A 22,537-nucleotide genomic window follows, 5' to 3' on the forward strand; every position below is an offset into this window, starting at 1 on the left:
TGGATTAGGATGTCGTCTAGATAAGGTGCTACAGCGATGCCCCTCGGCCTTAGGACCGCTAGAAGGGACCCTAGCACCTTTGTGAAAATTCTGGGAGCGGTGGCTAAACCGAATGGAAGAGCCACAAACTGGTAATGTTTGTCCAGAAAGGCGAACCTCAGGAACTGATGATGAGATTTGTGGATTGGGATATGCAGATACGCATCCTTTAGATCCACGGTAGTCAAAAATTGACCCTGTTGGATTGTCGGTAAGATTGTCCGAATGGTTTCCATCTTGAAGGATGGAACTCTGAGGAACTTGTTTAATATCTTTAAATCCAGAATTGGCCTGAAAGTTCCCTCTTTTTTGGGAACCACAAACAGGTTTGAGTAAAAACCTAGACCTTGTTCCCCGGAGGGGACTGGGTTTATCACTCCCATCTTTGATAGGTCTCTTACACAATGTAAGAATGCCTGTTTCTTTATCTGGTCTGAAGATAAGCGAGACAGGTGGAACCTTCCCTTTGGAGGAAGTCCCTTGAATTCTAACAGGTATCCCTTGGAAACTATCTCTAGTGCCCAGGGATCCAGAACATCTCTTGCCCAAGCCTGAGCGAAGAGAGATAGTCTGCCCCCTACCAGATCCGGTCCCGGATCGGGGGCTACCCCTTCATGCTGTCTTGGTAGCAGCAGCAGGTTTCTTGGTTTGTTTACCCTTGTTCCAGCCTTGCATGGGCTTCCAAGCGGGTTTGGGCTGGGCCGCGTTACCTTCTTGTCTAGCGGCAGTGGAGTTATTAGCCGGTCCGTTCCTGAAATTGTGAAAGGAACGAAAATTAGACTTGTTCTTAGCCTTAAAAGGCCTATCCTGTGGGAGGGCATGGCCCTTACCCCCAGTGATGTCTGAAATAATTTCCTTCAATTCCGGCCCAAAAAGGGTCTTACCCTTGAAAGGAATATTCAGTAACTTAGTCTTGGACGACACATCTGCCGACCAGGATTTTAGCCAAAGCGCCCTCCGCGCTACTATAGCAAAACCTGAGTTTTACGCCGCCAATTTCTTTATTTGAAAGGCGGCATCCAATATAAAGGAATTAGCTAACTTTAATGCGTGAATTCTGTCCATGACTTCTTCATAGGAAGTCTCTTTCTGGAGCGACCTTTCTAGTTCTTCGAACCAAAAGGACGCCGCTGAAGTGACAGTAATAACACACGTAGCTGGTTGAAGGATGAACCCTTGCTGAACAAAAATCTTTTTAAGCAATCCTTCCAATTTTTTATCCATAGGATCTTTGAAAGCGCAGCTGTCCTCTATAGGAATAGTTGTGCGCTTTGCTAGTGTTGAAACAGCTCCCTCAACCTTCGGGACCGTTTGCCATGCGTCCCTTCTAGGGTCTACTATGGGAAACATTTTCTTAAATATAGGAGGTGGGGCAAAGGGTACACCTGGCTTCTCCCACTCCTTTTCCACTATGTTAGCTACCCTCTTAGGTATTGGAAAAGCGTCGTCGTGCACTGGGACCTCTAAAAATTTGTCCAATTTGCACAACTTCTCTGGTACTACCATGGAATCACAGTCATCCAGAGTAGCTAATACCTCCTTAAGCAAAGTGCGGAGATGTTCTAGTTTAAACTTAAATGCCACTAGATCAGGTTCTGCCTGTTGAGAAATTTTTCCTGAATCTGAAATTTCACCCTCAGACAGCCCTTCCCTTACAGCCAATTCCGATTGATGCGAGGGTAAAATAGATAAGGCATCGTCAGCGTCTGATTGTTCATCCTTTTTATCTGTATTTAAAACTGAACAATCACGCTTTCTCTGAAAAGCTGGCAGTTTGGATAAAAGATTTGCTATAGAATTATCCACTACTACTGATAATTGTTGCATAGAAATAAGCACTGGCGCGCTAGGTGTCGCCTGCGCGGGCAAAGCTGGTGTAGACACAGAAGGAGAGGATGTAGAGCTATCCCCACTACCTTCATTAGATAAATCATCTTGGGCAACATTATGAAAAATAACAGAGCTGTCCTGATTTTGTTTGGACGCTATGGTGCAATTATCACAAACACTCGAAGGGGGAACCACATTTGTCTCTATACACTCAGAACATAGGTTATCTGATGGAACAGACATGTTAAACAGATTTAGGCAGGCAAACAATGCAATAAAAACGATTTTAAACAAAAACGTTACTGTCTCTTTAAATAATAAAATGACACATTTATTTCTGAATGTTCAAAAAACTATGAAGGCAATATCCGATTTTTCTGAAATTTGGACCCCAGTGTCTTAATGCTTAGAAAGTATTGCACAGCAAATATGGAGACTCTAGCTCTTAAAACAAGCAAACCGGAGCTAATTGTTGGATTTAACCGTTTTTATACACTACAATCCCTGCTACAGCCTTGTTGCAGCTTTTTACCTTCCTTAGGGGTCACCATTCACAGAAAAAAGCCTTTTGGAGTCACTTTCTGAGCCACAGGACCCTATCTGCATGCACTGCCTTGTAAATCAACTGTGCAGCTGAAGCACCAAAATGAGGCTTCCTCCCTCAGCACACTAGAGTGAAGGGGCCTTCCTGACTAGATTTAGGTGTCTAAAACAAGCCAGATCAATAAAAAACGTTCCCCAGTGTATGTGAGCTTATAAAATATTTCAAATGGTATCATATTGTAATAAAAACCAATCGATTTTGCCCCTAACAGTGTCTACCAGCATAAAAAACAAAAAGGGGAAGCCTGTTATCTTTTTTGCTGAGGTGAAAGAAAAATGGCTTACCTTTTCCCCTGAGGGGAAATATGACTGTCATCTAGCATTAGCCTGTGTTGTTAGAAGGAGACCAGTCATACCTGAAGCAGATGAGTCTGCAAACTGTTACCCCCAACTGAAGTTCTCTGGTTTCAACAGTCCTGCGTGATAACAGTAATGGATTTTAGTTACTGTCTGCTAAAATCATAGCCCTCTTAAACAGAAATCTTCATCACTTTTCTGTTATAGAGTAAATAGTACAAGCCAGCACTATTTTAAAATAACAAACTCTTGATAGAAGAATAAAAAACTACAACTAACACCACAAACTCCTCGCCATCCCCGTGGTAGATGCTACTTGTTCAGAGCGGCAAGGAGAATGACTGGGGGGCGGAGCCAGAGGGGGAGCTATATGGACAGCTCTTGCTGTGTGCTCTCCTTGCCTTTCCCTGTGGGGGAGAATATTTCCCACAAGTAATGGATGACGCCGTGGACCGGACACACCAATGTTGGAGAAAACTAAACTATACTTACCAATAGACACTCGTCCACTAGCAATCAAGTAGCAGACAGCCAAACCAGTACTGAAACATATCAGCAGAGGTTATCGAAAAGGAGTACATCTGTAAATCCATAAAGGAAGGTCAAAGACACGTCCCTGTGACCGATTACAGAGGTGAAAACAAAGCAACATAAACCATACCCCAAATACATCCCTCTGATAAGCACTGTACTCTGAGGGGACAACAAAGTCAGTTGGGAGAACGGCACCACTGTCAGTGCTCGGTGTAAGGGGATGTACTGCAATACCCCAAAAAGTATGCAACAATGCGAGGATACCAGCACAGTTAGGTTAAAAAATATTACTTTATTGAAGACCTTTGTAAAATTAGCAACGTTTTGGGGTTAACCCCTTAGTCATGCCATATAGTACATTCAATGTTTGGTGTCTTTTTAAACACTCTCATATTCGTGCCAAATCTGTCAAACAATGTGCGCTTGGTGCCACCTAGTGGCGTTCTCTTTATATTACACTTAACTATTTTTATTTCCAAACAGAATGTATCAATTTAAAAACAAAATATCATCTTTACATGCACAGCAACAATACGCGTATGTGCCTTTTCATTATAGCCCCAGCATTAATATTCTTAATTATAATATTTCACAACTGTGTTAGTGGCCTCACTACGTGTCCTTGATGACAATTCCATAATGGACCTATCCCTCAATGGAGTAATGTATCCTTTCCTGTAACTTTGTATGCAACGCATTCTTCTATAAACAATTCCTCTATAAAAAACAAGAGGGATCGAAATCACGGTTTAACCCTTTAGGTGCCATGGTTTTGATTTTAAAAATCCACCACATCTCTCTCTGTTTGAGGAATACCTCCCTATCAGAACCATTTCTGGGGATTTGAATCTGCTCAATTACTTGCCAGCGGAGCTGGCTGATATTGTGGCCCTTCTTAATGAAATGTTTAGACAATGGGGCATCTACATTTTTCCTTCTAATGTTGCTCCTGTGTTGACTAATGCGGTCTCTGATTTTTTGTGTAGTCTCCCCTAAATAAATTAGGGAACACAGGCATTTAATTAGGTATATGACATACATGCTTTCGCAAGTGTAGAAACTCTCAATGTTAACCCTTCTTCCATTGTGTGGGTGGAAAAAGTGTGGCCCTTTTATAATTGAGCTACAGCTCATACACCCTAAGCACGGGTAGCATCCTTTCCTTTTACTTCCTATATGTGTTTGTTTAAAACCTCTGTTAGGTCCTACATCAGTTCTGACCAAATGGTCTCTTATATTTTTAACTCGCCTGTAGGCTATTAAATGGGGGTCCTGTAGTTGTTTAATATTGGGATTACAATTTTTTAGAATATACCAATTCTTTCTGATAATTTTGCAATTCTGTCACTATAAGGGCTATATTGTGACACAAATACAATCCTCTCTCCCTTGGTTTTGTTTACATTACTTCTCTGCTCAGGGTTTTGTATTTCCTTCAACTTTCTGTCAATGAGACCCGCAGGGTAACCCCTTTCAAGAAATTTATATTTCATTTGTTTTAATCGCAATTTTTTATGTTTTTCTTCACTGACTATCCTCTGTACTCTGAGGAGTTGACTCTTTGACTCTTTGGTAGTGACTCTATTAATCTCCTAGGGTGGAAACTATCAAATTTTAATAATGTGTTCTTGTCAGTGTCTTTGATAAAAAGATCAAATTTTAAACCATTTGTACATTTAGTGATTCTGGTATCAAGGAAGGTGACAGATTCTTCACTATAAGTCATTGTGAAATAAAGGTCCCTTACCTCTGAATTGAGCTCCTCAACAAATTTAGTAAGGGTTCCAACGTTGCCCCACCACACGCCAAACACATTGTCTATGTAACGTAGCCAAACAGCCCCATTCTCTTTGAATAGCTGATTTTCATAGACCCTTCTTTCCTCGAACTCATTCATATAAAGGTTGGTGTATGATGGGGCAACGTTGGAGCCCATTGCTGATCCCTTAACCTGGACGAATTCCTGAAAGAGGAAATAATTCCAGTATAAAACCAGACAAAGCAATCTCTCCACAAAACAACATTGTACTGTTGTGTATCTACCACTTACCATTAGTGTCTTTCTAATGATGGCTACTCCAGTTTCATGTTTGATGGAGGTGTATAGACTCCTCACATCCACGGTAAATAGTATATACCGGCTAGTAGGCAGATCTAACATTTTGGCTCTTTCTAGAAAATGCCCTGTGTCTTTAACGAAACTAGCCATTTTTACAACCTCTGGTTGTAGCAATGTATCTATAAATTTAGAGATGTTTGTAAACACTGATTCTATGCAGGAGACTATGGACCTCCCCGGAGGTCTGTGTAGGTCCTTATGAATTTTAGGGACCGTATAAAAAATAGGGGTCCCTTGGTTTCTCAGCATATAGATACTCTGCCAATTTTTTATCTATGATCTCCATCTTAATGGCTTGATCTAGAATATATTTTATCTCCTTCTGTATTTTATAGACTGGATTGGCTGAAATCTTTCTATATGTGATAGGGTCTTCTAATTGAGTTCTAATTTCTTCTATGTAGTATTCCCTATCCATGATGACGGTGGCCCCTCCCTTATCAGCCCCCTTTAAAATTATTTTGTTGTTAGTTTTCAATGATTTGAGTGCCAGGTTATCACTTTTAGAAAAATTAGCCCTTCCTTTGTGTTGTTTATGTATAGCTTCTTTTTTTCTTTCCACTGTTTGTATCTGTTTAATCTCATTCTCAACCAAACTAATGAAGGTGTTTATACTGTGATTAAAGATATTAGGACAGAAAGAACTTTTTTTCTTTAGGTCTAAATTTTGTGAAGTTAAAGTGATTTTATTCTCATCGTGCTTACTCTCAATTCTGGAATGATTCGTGGGCTCACCAAAAAACAATTTCAATTTAATATTTCTAAACAGTCTATGTAAATCCTTGGTTAACTCAAAAAAGTCAATCTCCTTGCGTGGATAATAAGACAATCCCTTATTCAACATAGACAGTTCTTGTTTAGTTAAATCTTGTTTAGAAATATTTACCACGGTAGCCTGTGTGCCGTTCACTTCTTTGTCGCCGCTCTCCTTTGTGATTTCCTTGCTTGATCCGTCGTTTGCTGGGACTGGCTCACACCTTTTCTTCCACTGTTTTCAGCCCCCCCGGCGGCATCGCTTTCGCCGCCACTCAGCTCTAAAGGGGATAAATCAGCACCACTTGATGATGTGTTAGAGTGTTCCGTGTCGCTACCGTTGCGTGCTTGTTGCCGTCTCTTCCGATTGGCTCTCCTGCGACCTCCCATTCTACTAGCATTCTGGTTACCCTGGAAACCTCCACGCCATTTGTAGACTCTACCCAATTTGTAGTCGTCTTCGTCTCGCTTAAAATTTTGTCCTCTTTATCTCTTTAATCGCCTTTTGCTCAACTGCTATTTTCTCCTCAATCCTTTTATCGAGGCTCTCCATCTCCTCCGAGGTAAGCATAGAAATTAAGTCGGCCTAAGGACGGCACCCTCACTTACTGTGGAAAAGGAATATGAAGCGCTCAAAGTGAAATTGATGAAGTGGGACCTCCATGCTACTACCCTATCGGAGTATTATAGGGTAAGAAGGATTCCCAGGGGCCTCAGAATGAACACCTGCCCGACGCTCCTCAGGGAAAATAAAGCCTATTGCGATAAATTTGAGGCTATCCTGAATAAATGTTCACTCAATCTAATGGTTTGCACGGTAGAAGCCCTGCTTCAGGAAATTGACATACAGGTGGACACCACGAAGAAACAAAGAGCCGACTTAATTTCTATGCTTACCTCGGAGGAGATGGAGAGCCTCGATAAAAGGATTGAGGAGAAAATAGCAGTTGAGCAAAAGCGATTAAGGAGATAAAGAGGACGAAATTTCAGCGAGACGAAGACGACTACAAATTGAGTAGAGTCTACAAATGGCGTGGAGGTTTCCAGGGCAACCAGAATGCTAGTAGAATGGGAGGTCGCAGGAGAGCCAATCAGAAGAGACGGCAACAAGCACGCAACGGAAGCGACACGGAATACTCTTAACACATCATCAAGTGGTGCTGATTTATCCCCTTTAGAGCTGAAAGGCGGCGAAAGCGATGCCGCCGGGGGGGGGGGGCGAAAACACTGGAAGAAAAGGTGTGAGCCAGTCCCAGCAAACGACGGATCAAGCAAGGAAATCACAAAGGAGAGTGGCGATGAAGACGTGAATGGCACACAGGCTACTGTGGTAAATATTTCTAAACAAGATTTAACTAAACAAGAACTGTCTATGTTGAATAAGGGATTGTCTTATTGTCCACGCAAGGAGATTGACTTTTTCGAGTTAACCAAGGATTTACATAGACTGTTTAGAAATATTAAATTGAAATAGTTTTTTGGTGAGCCCACGAATCATTCAAGAATTGAGAGTAAGCACGATGAGAATAAAATCACTTTAACTTCACAAAATTTAGACCTAAAGAAAAAAAGTTATTTCTGTCCTAATATCTTTAATCAAAGTATAAACACCTTCATTAGTGTGACAGACCCCTCTGTCAACCTCCCTACGGATTATGGATTCAGGCATTATGTTAAGTCACCCTGTGCCCATTATAGGTACAGGGTGCAAATCCAACAGTACTGGAGGGGTTAACTTCAGTTTTGAGTAGCTGTTAGTTTTGAGTATCTGTACTGTCTAAGACAGTTGTTGTTAGCAGTTGTTGTTGTTGCACCAGTTTTAAGCAGTGGCTAGAAGCAAAATGAATAGCTGATTTAGACTTAAACTTGGACTGAATTATTTAGACGACATTTTTAAGATGAGGATGTCTCTGCCTAACTAAAAGATATTGTGGATCCTACTGCCTCTCCGCTACAATTGGTGGCAGCGGTGGGATAGTCCTCATAGCCCAGAAGAGCAACTACACATCCGGACCTAATGGGAATACAGTATGAAAGGCTGAAAAGAGCTACCCTTAAAGACCTGCTGCTGAGCCCCAGGATGCTGAGCTCAGTAAATCTCTGTCCACTATTGATACGTGGAAGTCCCGTTACAATGCGCTGATGAAGGAGAAGAGTCAAGTAAAGGATGAAATGTTCACGTTAAACAATCACGTAACGATGCTAGCGGGAGAAAGAGAGGAGCGCAGAGGAAAAAGCGTGTTTAGAACGGGAATCTCTGCTAGACAAGCTGCACCGACAGACCGCAGAAAACAACAGCTTCAGAGTGGAACATGAAACATTAAAGACAAACTTAGCAACATTGGAGGAGAAGCTGACGCTGGCTCATAGTGAGGTGCAGCAACTCAAGGGCACCCTACGTCAGTATGAAGGACTATGAAGGTACAAAAAACTCGTAAAGAAGCCGATGAGATTTGTCTCCAACTGGAAAGAAGCGTCTCTGAAAACAAAAACTTGAAGGAATGTTTAGCCCTGGTCTGGGCACTGAAGAAGTTGAACCCTTATTTAGACAGGAATTCTCTCTCATAACGGGAATGCAGATGGATTGTCCCGGCAAACTGATATTCCTACCACCTCCTAGTCCGGTCATCCCCAAGTTGACCCGCCAAAGGGTCAAGCCGGGTCTGCCGGAGTGTCCCACAAGGAGGGGGCCATTTGATAGACCCCTCTATCAACCTACCTACGGATTATGGATTCAGGCATTATGTTAAGTTACCCTGTGCCCATTATAGGTACAGGGTGCAAATCCAACAGTACTGGAGGTGTTAACGTCAGTTTTGAGTAACTGTTAGTTTTGAGTAACTGTATTGTCTAAGACAGTTGTTGTTAGCAGTTGTTGTTGTTGCACCAGTTTTAAGCAGTGGCTAGAAGCAAAATAAATAGCTGATTTAGACTTAAACTTGGACTGAATTATTTAGACGACATTTTTAAGATGAGGATGTCTCTGCCTAACTAAAAGATATTGTGGATCCTACTGCCTCTACGCTACAATTAGTTTGGTTGAGAATGAGATTAAACAGATACAAACAGTGGAAAGAAAAAAGAAACTATACATAAACAACACACAGGAAGGGCTAATTTTTCTAAAAGTGATAACCTGGCACTCAAATCATTGAAAACTAACAACAAAATAATTTTAAAGGGGGCTGATAAGGGAGGGGCCACCGTCATCATGGATAGGGAATACTACATAGAAGATATTAGAACTCAATTAGAAGACCCTATCACATATAGAAAGATTTCAGCCAATCCAGTCTATAAAATACAGAAGGAGATAAAATATATTCTAGATCAAGCCATTAAGATGGAGATCATAGATAAAAAAAATTGGCAGAGTATCTATATGCTGAGAAACCAAGGACCCCTATTTTTTATACGATCCCTAAAATTCATAAGGACCTACACAGACCTCCGGGGAGGCCCATAGTCTCCTACATAGAATCAGTGTTTACAAACATCTCTAAATTTATAGATAAATTGCTACAACCAGAGGTTGTAAAAATGGCTAGTTTCGTTAAAGACACAGGGCATTTTCTAGAAAGAGCCAAAATGTTAGATCTGCCTACTAGCCGGTATATACTATTTACCATGGATGTGAGAAGTCAATACACCTCCATCAAACACGAAACTGGAGTAGCCATCATTAGAAAGACACTCATGGTAAGTGGTAGATACACGGCAGTACAATGCTGTTTTGTGGAGAGATTGCTTTGTCTGGTTTTATACTGGAATTATTTCCTCTTTCAGGAAGACTGGTTCGTCCAGGTTAAGGGAACCGCAATGGGCTCCAACGTTGCCCCATCATACGCCAACCTTTATATGAATGAGTTAGAGGAAAGAAGGGTCTATGAAAATCAGCTATTCAAAGAGAACGGGGCTGTTTGGCTACGTTACATAGACGACGTGTTTGGTGTGTGGTGGGGCGACGTTGGAACCCTTACTAAATTTGTTGAGGAGCTCAATTCAGAGGTAAGGGACCTTTATTTCACAATGACTTATAGTGAAGAATATGTCACCTTCCTTGATACCAGAATCACTAAATGTACAAATGGTTTAAAATTTGATCTTTTTATCAAGGACACTGACAAGAACACATTATTAAAATTTGATAGTTTCCACCCTAGGAGATTAATAGAGTCACTACCAAAGAGTCAACTCCTCAGAGTACAGAGGATAGTCAGTGAAGAAGAAGATAAAAAATTGAGATTAAAACAAATGAAAGATAATTTTCTTGAAAGGGGTTACCCTGCAGGTCTCATTGACAGAAAGTTGAAGGAAATACAAAACCCTGAGCAGAGAAGTAATGTAAACAAAAACAAGGGAGAGAGGATTGTATTTGTGTCCCAATATAGCCCTTATAGTGACAGAATTAGCAAAATTATCAGAAAGAATTGGTATATTCTAAAAAATTGTAATCCCAATATTAAACAACTACAGGACCCCCCTTTAATGGAGTAAAAGGAAAGGATGCTACCCGTGCTTAGGGTGTATGAGCTGTAGCTCAATTATAAAAGGGCCACACTTTTTCCAACCCACACAATGGAAGAAGGTTTAACATTGAGGGTTTCTACACTTGCGAAAGCACGTATGTCATATACCTAATTAAATGCCTATGTTCCCTAATTTATTTAGGGGAGACTACACAAAAAATCAGAGACCGCATTAGTCAACACAGGAGCAACATTAAAAGGAAAAGGCAAGTAATTGAGCAGATTCAAATCCCCAGAAATGGTTCTGATATGGAGGTATTCCTCAAACAGAGAGAGATGTGGTGGATTTTTAAAATGGAAACCATGGCACCTAAAGGGTTAAACTGTGATTTCGATTTCTCTCGTTTTTTATAGAGGAATTGTTTATAGAAGAATGCGTTGCATACAAAGTTACAGGAAAGTATACATTACTCCATTGAGGGATAGGTCCATTATGGAATTGTCATCAAGGACACGTAGTGAGGCCAATAACACAGTTGTGAAATATTATAATTAAGAATATTAATGCTGGGGCTATAATGAAAAGGCACATAAGTGTATTGTTGCTGTGCATGTATAGGTGATATTTTGTTTTTAAATTGATACATTCTATTTGGAAATAAAAATAGTTAAGTGTAATATAAAGAGAACGCCACCAGGCGGCGCCAAGCGCACATTGTTTGGACAGATTTGGCGCGAATATGAGAGTGTTTAAAAATACACCAAACATTGAATGTACTATATGGCATGACTAAGGGGTTAACCCTGAAACGTTGGTAATTTTACAAAGGTCTTCAATAAAGTAATATTTTTTTTACCTAACTGTGCTGTATTGTTGCGTACTCTGAGGGGAACCGGGTCTCAACATAAACCCCTTTCTCTGAAGAATCATATGCATATCAAACTTTAAAAACCAAACTTTCTACCAAAGGCTGCTTCAGAAGAAGCACAAACACCAAAATGGTAGAATTTAGTAAAAGTATGCAAAGAAGACCAATTAGCTGCCTTGCAAAGAAAAGTTCTTTATTCTCTTATCTGATGCATCCTGCAAATGATAAGATTCAAACACTATTTGCTCCTGTATTGATTTAATAATCTCCACAAACCCCGGTACTCTCTTTGCTATCCAATATTTTAATATCAGATGTCTAACAGTTAATATGATTGTATTAACAACCCCTATCCAGTAGCTATCTCCAGTATTTAATGGTGATATCAAAAGGATAATATCTTGTAGCTTCAAAGATAAAGATATTTTAAAATGTTGATTAATCCAATAGGTGATTTTCGACCAAAGTTGGTTAATTTTAAAGCAAAACCAGAACATGTGTAGCAGGTCGGCTCTAGCATACGAACATCTAGGGCAGCTACTTGAACTAGTTGGATAAAATTTAGCGATTTTCAATGGGTATAGATAGAAATTATTAATAAGCTTCATGTGGGATTCTTTCCAGCCCATAGAGACCTTGCATTTCTTTGAAATAGAAAAACATAATTTATGCTTACCTGATAAATTCCTTTCTTCTGTTGTGTGATCAGTCCACGGGTCATCATTACTTCTGGGATATAACTCCTCCCCAACAGGAAATGCAAGAGGATTCACCCAGCAGAGCTGCATATAGCTCCTCCCCTCTACGTCAGTCCCAGTCATTCGACCAAGAATCAACGAGAAAGGAGTAACCAAGGGTGAAGTGGTGACTGGAGTATAATTTAAAAGATATTTACCTGCCTTAAAACAGGGCGGGCCGTGGACTGATCACACAACAGAAGAAAGGAATTTATCAGGTAAGCATAAATTATGTTTTCTTCTGTTATGTGTGATCAGTCCACGGGTCATCATTACTTATGGGATACCAATACCAAAGCAAAAGTACACGGATGACGGGAGGGATAGGCAGGCTCATTATACAGAAGGAACCACTGCCTGAAGAACCTTTCTCCCAAAAATAGCCTCCGAAGAAGCAAAAGTGTCAAATTTGTAAAATTTGGAAAAAGTATGAAGCGAAGACCAAGTTGCAGCCTTGCAAATCTGTTCAACAGAGGCCTCATTCTTAAAGGCCCAAGTGGAAGCCACAGCTCTAGTGGAGTGAGCTGTAATTCTTTCAGGAGGCTGCTGTCCAGCAGTCTCATAGGCTAAACGTATTATGCTACGAAGCCAAAAAGAGAGAGAGGTAGCAGAAGCTTTTTGACCTCTCCTCTGTCCAGAGTAAACGACAAACAAGGAAGAAGTTTGGCGAAAATCTTTAGTTGCCTGCAAGTAGAACTTGAGGGCACGAACTACATCCAGATTGTGTAAAAGACGTTCCTTCTTTGAAGAAGGATTTGGACACAAGGATGGGACAACAATCTCTTGATTGATGTTCCTGTTAGTGACTACCTTAGGTAAGAACCCAGGTTTAGTACGCAGAACTACCTTGTCTGAGTGAAAAATCAGATAAGGGGAATCACAATGTAAGGCTGATAACTCAGAGACTCTTCGAGCCGAGGAAATAGCCATTAAAAACAGAACTTTCCAAGATAACATTTTTATATCAATGGAATGAAGGGGTTCAAACGGAACACCCTGTAAAACGTTAAGAACTAAGTTTAAACTCCATGGTGGAGCAACAGCTTTAAACACAGGCTTGATCCTAGCTAAAGCCTGACAAAAGGACTGGACGTCTGGATTTTCTGACAGACGTCTGTGGAACAAGATGGACAGAGCTGAAATCTGTCCCTTTAATGAACTAGCTGATAAACCCTTTTCTAAACCTTCTTGTAGAAAAGACAATATCCTAGCGATCCTAACCTTACTCCAGGAGTAACCTTTGGATTCGCACCAGTATAGGTATTTCCGCCATATTTTATGGTAAATCCTTCTGGTAACAGGCTTCCTAGCCTGAATCAGGGTATCAATAACCGACTCAGAAAAACCACGTTTTGATAAAATCAAGCGTTCAATTTCCAAGCAGTCAGCTTCAGAGAAGTTAGATTTTGATGTTTGAATGGACCCTGTATCAGAAGGTCCTGTCTTAGAGGTAGAGACCAAGGCGGACAGGATGACATGTCCACTAGATCTGCATACCAAGTCCTGCGTGGCCAAGCAGGTGCTATTAGAATTACTGATGCTCTCTCCTGTTTGATTTTGGCAATCAATCGAGGAAGCAGCGGGAAGGGTGGAAACACATAAGCCATCCTGAAGTTCCAAGGTGCTGTCAAAGCATCTATCAGAACTGCTCCCGGATCCCTGGATCTGGATCCGTAGCGAGGAAGTTTGGCGTTCTGGCGAGACGCCATGAGATCTATCTCTGGTTTGCCCCAACGTCGAAGTATTTGGGCAAAGACCTCCGGATGAAGTTCCCACTCCCCCGGATGAAGAGTCTGGCGACTCAAGAAATCCGCCTCCCAGTTCTCCACTCCCGGGATGTGGATTGCTGACAGGTGGCAAGAGTGAGACTCTGCCCAGCGAATTATCTTTGATACTTCCATCATTGCTAGGGAGCTTCTTGTCCCTCCCTGATGGTTGATGTAAGCTACAGTCGTGATGTTGTCCGACTGAAACCTGATGAACCCCCGAGTTATTAACTGGGGCCAAGCCAGAAGGGCATTGAGAACTGCTCTCAATTCCAGAATGTTTATTGGAAGGAGACTCTCCTCCTGATTCCATAGTCCCTGAGCCTTCAGAGAATTCCAGACAGCGCCCCAACCTAGTAGGCTGGCGTCTGTTGTTACAATTGTCCAGTCTGGCCTGCTGAATGGCATTCCTCTGGACAGGTGTGGCCGATGAAGCCACCATAGAAGAGAATTTCTGGTCTCGTGATTCAGATTCAGAGTAGGGGACAAATCTGAGTAATCCCCATTCCACTGACTTAGCATGCATAGTTGCAGCGGTCTGAGGTGTAGGCGTGCAAAAGGTACTATGTCCATTGCCGCTACCATTAAGCCGATCACCTCCATGCATTGAGCTACTGACGGGTGTTGAATGGAATGAAGGACGCGGCATGCATTTTGAAGTTTTGTTAACCTGTCTTCTGTCAGGTAAATCTTCATTTCTACAGAATCTATAAGAGTCCCCAAGAATGGAACTCTTGTGAGAGGAAAGAGAGAACTCTTCTTTTCGTTCACTTTCCATCCATGCGACCTTAGAAATGCCAGAACTAACTCTGTATGAGACTTGGCAGTTTGAAAGCTTGAAGCTTGTATTAGAATGTCGTCTAGGTACGGAGCTACCGAAATCCCTCGCGGTCTTAGTACCGCTAGAAGGGCCCCCAGAACCTTTGTGAAGATTCTTGGAGCCGTAGCCAATCCGAATGGAAGAGCTACAAACTGGTAGTGCCTGTCTAAGAAGGCAAACCTTAGATACCGGTGATGATCTTTGTGGATCGGTATGTGAAGGTAAGCATCCTTTAAATCCACTGTGGTCATGTACTGACCCTCTTGGATCATGGGTAAAATTGTCCGAATAGTTTCCATTTTGAACGATGGAACTCTTAGGAATTTGTTTAGAGTCTTTAAATCTAAGATTGGCCTGAAAGTTCCCTCTTTTTTGGGAACCACAAACAGGTTTGAGTAGAACCCTTGTCCTTGTTCCGACCACGGAACCGGATGGATCACTCCCATTGTTAACAGATCTTGTACGCAGCGTAGAAACGCTTCTTTCTTTATCTGGTTTGTTGACAACCTTGACAGATGAAATCTCCCTCTTGGGGGAGATAATTTGAAGTCTAGAAGGTATCCCTGAGATATGATCTCTAGTGCCCAGGGATCCTGAACATCTCTTGCCCAGGCCTGGGCGAAGAGAGAGAGTCTGCCCCCTACTAGATCCGGTCCCGGATCGGGGGCTCTCGGTTCATGCTGTCTTTGGGGCAGCAGCAGGTTTCCTGGCCTGCTTGCTTTTGTTCCAGGACTGGTTAGGCTTCCAGCCTTGCCTGTAACGAGCAACAGCTCCTTCCTGTTTTGGTGCAGTGGAGGTTGATGCTGCTCCTGTTTTGAAATTCCGAAAGGGACGAAAATTAGACTGTCTAGCCTTAGCTTTGGCCTTGTCTTGAGGTAGGGCGTGGCCCTTACCTCCCGTAATGTCAGCGATAATTTCTTTCAAACCGGGCCCGAATAAGGACTGCCCCTTGAAAGGTATATTAAGTAATTTGGACTTAGAAGTAACATCAGCTGACCAGGATTTTAGCCACAGTGCCCTGCGTGCCTGTATGGCGAATCCTGAGTTCTTAGCCGTAAGTTTGGTTAAATGTACTACGGCCTCCGAAATGAAAGAATTAGCTAGTTTAAGGACTCTAAGCCTGTCCGTAATGTCGTCTAGCGTAGAGGAACTAAGGTTCTCTTCAAGCGACTCAATCCAAAATGCTGCCGCAGCCGTAATCGGCGCGATACATGCAAGGGGTTGTAATATAAAACCTTGTTGAACAAACATTTTCTTAAGGTAACCCTCTAATTTTTTATCCATTGGATCTGAGAAAGCACAGCTATCCTCCACCGGGATAGTGGTACGCTTAGCTAAAGTAGAAACTGCTCCCTCCACCTTGGGGACCGTTTGCCATAAGTCCCGAGTGGTGGCGTCTATTGGAAACATCTTTCTAAATATTGGAGGGGTGAGAACGGCACACCGGGTCTATCCCACTCCTTAGTAACAATTTCAGTTAGTCTCTTAGGTATAGGAAAAACGTCAGTACTCGCCGGTACCGCAAAGTATTTATCCAACCTACACAGTTTCTCTGGTATTGCAACAGTGTTACAATCGTTGAGAGCTGCTAAGACCTCCCCTAGTAGTACACGGAGGTTCTCCAATTTAAATTTAAAATTTGAAATATCTGAGTCCAATCTGTTTGGATCAGAACCGTCACCCACAGAATGAAGCTCTCCGTCCTCATGCTCTGCGAGCTGTGACGCAGTATCAGACATGGCCCTAGCATTGTCAGCGCACTCTGTTCTCACCCCAGAGTGATCACGCTTGCCTCTTAGTTCAGGTAATTTAGACAAAACTTCAGTCATAACAGTAGCCATATCTTGTAATGTTATCTGTAATGGCCGCCCAGATGTACTAGGCGCCAAAATATCACGCACCTCCCGGGCGGGAGATGCAGGTACTGTCGCGTGAGGCGAGTTAGTCGGCATAACTCTCCCCTCGCTGTTTGGTGAAATTTGTTCACATTGTACAGATTGAGTTTTATTTAAAGTAGCATCAATACAGTTAGTACATAAATTTCTATTGGGCTCCACCTTGGCATTGGAACAAATGACACAGATATCATCCTCTGAGTCAGACATGTTTAACACACTAGCAAAAAAACTTACAACTTGGTTATAATCTTTTTTAGCAAAAAACGTACTGTGCCTCAAAGAGGTACTAACGATTAAATGACAGTTGAAATAATGAACTGAAAAACAGTTATTGCATCAAATTTTAAAACAACACAACTTTTAGCAAAGGTTTGTTCCCATTAGTAAAAAACAACACTAATTAAATTTGTACATAAGAAAACAAAACAACGTCTTTTATACACAGTCACTATAAGAATTCTCACAGCTCTGCTGAGAGAATTTACCTCCCTTCAAAGAAGTTTGAAGACCCCTGAGATCTGTCAGAGATGAACCGGATCATGCAGGACATATAAAAGTAGCTGACTGGAATTTTTTGATGCGTAGCAAAGAGCGCCAAAAACGGCCCCTCCCTCTCCCACACAGCAGTGAAGAGAAACGAAACTGTCACAATTAAAGCAAAAAACTGCCAAGTGGAAAATAATGCCCAAACATTTATTCACACAGTACCTCAGCAATGTAAACGATTCTACATTCCAGCAAAAACGTTTAACATGAGAATAGTTATTAAAAGGATTAGTGACCTTAACACAGTAGTTCCGGTGAAATACCATCCCCAGAATACTGAAGTGTATACATACATGTCATTTTAACGGTATGGCAGGCTTTTCTCATCAATTCCATTCAGAAAATTGCCACATACCTCAATGCAGATTCATCTGCCCGCTGTCCCCTGATCTGAAGCCTTTACCTCCCTCAGATGGTCGAGAACAGCAATATGATCTTAACGACTCCGGTTAAAATCATAGTAAAAAATCTCTGTCAGATTCTTCCTCAAACTCTGCCAGAGAAGTAATAACACGCTCCGGTGCTATTTTAAAATAACAAACTTTTGATTGAAGTCATAAAAACTAAGTATAATCACCATAGTCCTCTCACACATCCTATCTAGTCGTTGGGTGCAAGAGAATGACTGGGACTGACGTAGAGGGGAGGAGCTATATGCAGCTCTGCTGGGTGAATCCTCTTGCATTTCCTGTTGGGGAGGAGTTATATCCCAGAAGTAATGATGACCCGTGGACTGATCACACATAACAGAAGAAAACTCTGTTTAATACTCTCATGATCCACATCTGGGATATGAGGAGACCAGAAATTACAAATCTTATCCAGATATACTTGGCTCTGTTTTGACAACATAATGTCATACATCAATGAAATTGATGTGTCCCCTACAGAGAATTTCTGTAAGAGTACTCTAACCTCAGACCAGGCAGCTGATAAAGGAAAAAGCCAGTTTTGAGCAGAAATAAAGTGTCTGACCTGGAAGTATGAGAACAAATTGGACCTAGGAAGATCATATAGATGGAAAAGAGATTCCATTGTAGACATCTGGTGATTTCCATCCAGTAGCTGTTTTATTAGGCTTAACCCTCTTTCAGCCCATACTTTAACCCCTTAATGACCACAGCACTTTTCCATTTTCTGTCCGTTTGGGACCAAGGCTATTTTTACATTTTTGCGGTGTTTGTGTTTAGCTGTAATTTTCATCTTACTCATTTACTGTACCCACACATATTATATACCGTTTTTCTCGCCATTAAATGGACTTTCTAAAGATACCATTATTTTCATCATATCTTATAATTTACTATAAAAAAAATTATAAAATATTAGGAAAAAATTGAAAAAAAAACACACTTTTTCTAACTATGACCCCCAAAATCTGTTACACATCTATAACCACTAAAAAACACCAGTGCTAAATAGTTTCTAAATTTTGTCCTGAGTTTAGAAATACCCAATGTTTACATGTTCTTTGCTTTTTTTGTAAGTTATAGGGCCATAAATACAAGTAGCACTTTGCTATTTCCAAACCATTATTTTTCAAAATTAGCGCTAGTTACATTAGAACACTAATATCTTTCAGGAATCTCTGAATATCCATTGACATGTATATATTTTTTTTTAGTAGACATCCCAAAGTATTCATCTAGGCCCATTTTGGTATATTTCATGCCACCATTTCACCGCCAAATGCGATTAAATACAAAAAATTGTTCACTTTTTTACAAATTTTTTCACAAACTTTTGGTTTCTCACTGAAATTATTTACAAACAGCTTGTGCAATTATGGCTTAAATGGTTGTAAATTCTTCTCTGGGATCCCCTTTGTTCAGAAATAGCAGACATATATGGCTTTGGCGTTGCTTTTTAGTAATTAGAAGGCTGCTAAATGCCACTGCGCACTACACGTGTATTATGCCCAGCAGTGAAGGGGTTAATTATGGAGCATGTAGGGAGCTTTTAGGGATAATTTTAGCTTTAGTGTAGTGTAATAGACAACCCCAAGTATTGATCTAGGCCAATTTTGGTATATTTCATGCCACCATTTCACCGCCAAATGCGATCAAATTAAAAAAAACTTTTAATTTTTCACAATTTTAGGTTTCTCACTGAAATGATTTACAAACAGCTTGTGCAATTATGGCACAAATGGTTGTAAATGCTTCTCTGGGATCCCCTTTGTTCAGAAATAGCAGACATATATGGCTTTGGTGTTGCTTTTTGGTAATTAGAAGGCCGCCAAATGCCGCTGCATTTCACACGTGTATTATGGCTAGCAGTGAAGGGGTTAATTATGTAGCTTGTAGGGAGCTTGCAGTGTTAATTTTAGCTTTAGTGTAGAGCTTAGCCTCCCACCTGAAACATGAGACCCCCTGATCCCTCCTAAACAGCTCTCTTCCCTCCCCCACCCCACAATTGTCCCCACCATCTTAAGTACTGGCAGAAACTCTGCCAGTACTAAAATAAAAGCTATATTTGGGCTTTTTGTGTGTGTTTTTTTTAGCATATTTACATATGCTGCTGTGTAGGATCCCCCCTTAGCCCCCAGCCTCACTGATCCCCCACCAAAGAGCTCTCTAACCCTCCCCCTCTGCCTTAATGGGCTCCATCTTGGGTACTGGCAGCTGTCTGCCAGTACCCAGTTTAGTGAAAAAATTTGCCTTTTTTAAAAAAAAAAACAGAATTTATGCTTACCTGATAAATTACTTTCTCCAACGGTGTGTCCGGTCCACGGCGTCATCCTTACTTGTGGGATATTCTCTTCCCCAACAGGAAATGGCAAAGAGCCCAGCAAAGCTGGTCATATGATCCCTCCTAGGCTCCGCCTACCCCAGTCATTCGACCGACGTACAGGAGGAAATATGCATAGGAGAAATCACATGATACCGTGGTGACTGTAGTTAGAGAAAATAATTAATCAGACCTGATTAAAAAAAAAAACCAGGGCGGGCCGTGGACCGGACACACCGTTGGAGAAAGTAATTTATCAGGTAAGCATAAATTCTGTTTTCTCCAAAATAGGTGTGTCCGGTCCACGGCGTCATCCTTACTTGTGGGAACCAATACCAAAGCTTTAGGACACGGATGAAGGGAGGGAGCAAATCAGGTCACCTAAATGGAAGGCACCACGGCTTGCAAAACCTTTCTCCCAAAAATAGCCTCTGAAGAAGCAAAAGTATCAAATTTGTAAAATTTGGCAAAAGTGTGCAGTGAAGACCAAGTCGCTGCCTTACATATCTGGTCAACAGAAGCCTCGTTCTTGAAGGCCCATGTGGAAGCCACAGCCCTAGTGGAGTGAGCTGTGATTCTTTCAGGAGGCTGCCGTCCGGCAGTCTCATAAGCCAATCGGATAATGCTTTTAAGCCAAAAAGAAAGAGAGGTAGAAGTTGCTTTTTGACCTCTCCTTTTACCAGAATAAACAACAAACAAAGAAGAAGTTTGTCTGAAATCTTTAGTGGCCTCTAAATAGAATTTTAGAGCACGGACTACGTCCAAATTGTGTAACAAACGTTCCTTCTTTGAAACTGGATTCGGACACAAAGAAGGTACAACTATCTCCTGGTTAATATTCTTGTTGGAAACAACTTTCGGAAGAAAACCAGGCTTAGTACGCAAAACCACCTTATCTGCATGGAACACCAGATAGGGCGGAGAACACTGCAGAGCAGATAACTCAGAAACTCTTCTAGCAGAAGAAATTGCAACCAAAAACAAAACTTTCCAAGATAATAACTTAATATCAACGGAATGTAAGGGTTCAAACGGAACCCCTTGAAGAACTGAAAGAACTAGATTAAGACTCCAGGGAGGAGTCAAAGGTCTGTAAACAGGCTTGATTCTAACCAGAGCCTGAACAAACGCTTGAACGTCTGGCACAGCTGCCAGCCTTTTGTGAAGTAAAACAGATAACGCAGAAATCTGTCCCTTCAGAGAACTTGCAGATAATCCCTTCTCCAAACCTTCTTGTAGAAAGGATAAAATCTTAGGAATTTTTATCTTGTTCCATGGGAATCCTTTAGATTCACACCAACAGATATATCTTTTCCATATCTTATGGTAAATTTTTCTAGTTACAGGCTTTCTAGCCTGAATCAGAGTATCTATTACAGAATCTGAAAACCCACGCTTTAATAAAAACAAGCGTTCAATCTCCAAGCAGTCAGTTGGAGGGAAACCAGATTCGGATGTTCGAATGGACCTTGAACAAGAAGGTCCTGTCTCAAAGGTAGCTTCCATGGTGGAGCCGATGACATATTCACCAGGTCTGCATACCAAGTCCTGCATGGCCACGCAGGAGCTAACAAGATCACCGAAGCCCTCTCCTGGTTGATCCTGGCTACCAGCCTGGGAATGAGAGGAAACGGTGGGAATACATAAGCTAGGTTGAAGGTCCAAGGTGCTACTAGTGCATCTACTAGAGTCGCCTTGGGATCCCTGGATCTGGACCCGTAACAAGGAACCTTGAAGTTCTGACGAGAGGCCATCAGATCCATGTCTGGAATGCCCCATAATTGAGTTATTTGGGCAAAGATTTCCGGGTGGAGTTCCCACTCCCCCGGATGGAATGTCTGACGACTCAGAAAATCCGCTTCCCAATTTTCCACTCCTGGGATGTGGATTGCAGACAAGTGGCAGGAGTGATCCTCCGCCCATTGAATTATCTTGGTCACTTCCTCCATCGCCAGGGAACTCCTTGTTCCCCCCTGATGGTTGATATATGCAACTGTCGTCATGTTGTCTGATTGAAACCTTATGAATTTGGCCTTTGCTAGATGAGGCCAAGCTTTGAGAGCATTGAATATCGCTCTCAGTTCCAGAATGTTTATCGGGAGAAGAGATTCTTCCCGAGACCATAGACCCTGAGCTTTCAGGGGTTCCCAGACCGCGCCCCAGCCCACCAGACTGGCGTCAGTCGTGACAATGACCCACTCTGGTCTGCGGAAGCTCATTCCCTGTGACAGGTTGTCCAGGATTAGCCACCAACGGAGTGAATCTCTGGTCCTTTGATCTACTTGAATCGTCGGAGACAAGTCTGTATAATCCCCATTCCACTGTCTGAGCATGCACAGTTGTAATGGTCTTAGATGAATTCGTGCAAAAGGAACTATGTCCATTGCTGCAACCATCAATCCTATTACTTCCATGCACTGCGCTATGGAAGGACGAAGAACAGAATGAAGAACTTGACAAGAGCTTAGAAGTTTTGATTTTCTGACCTCTGTCAGAAAAATCCTCATTTCTAAGGAGTCTATTATTG

The sequence above is a fragment of the Bombina bombina genome, chromosome 3 (genome assembly GCF_027579735.1).
Source record: "Bombina bombina isolate aBomBom1 chromosome 3, aBomBom1.pri, whole genome shotgun sequence".
NCBI classification, from domain to species: Eukaryota; Metazoa; Chordata; class Amphibia; order Anura; family Bombinatoridae; genus Bombina; species Bombina bombina.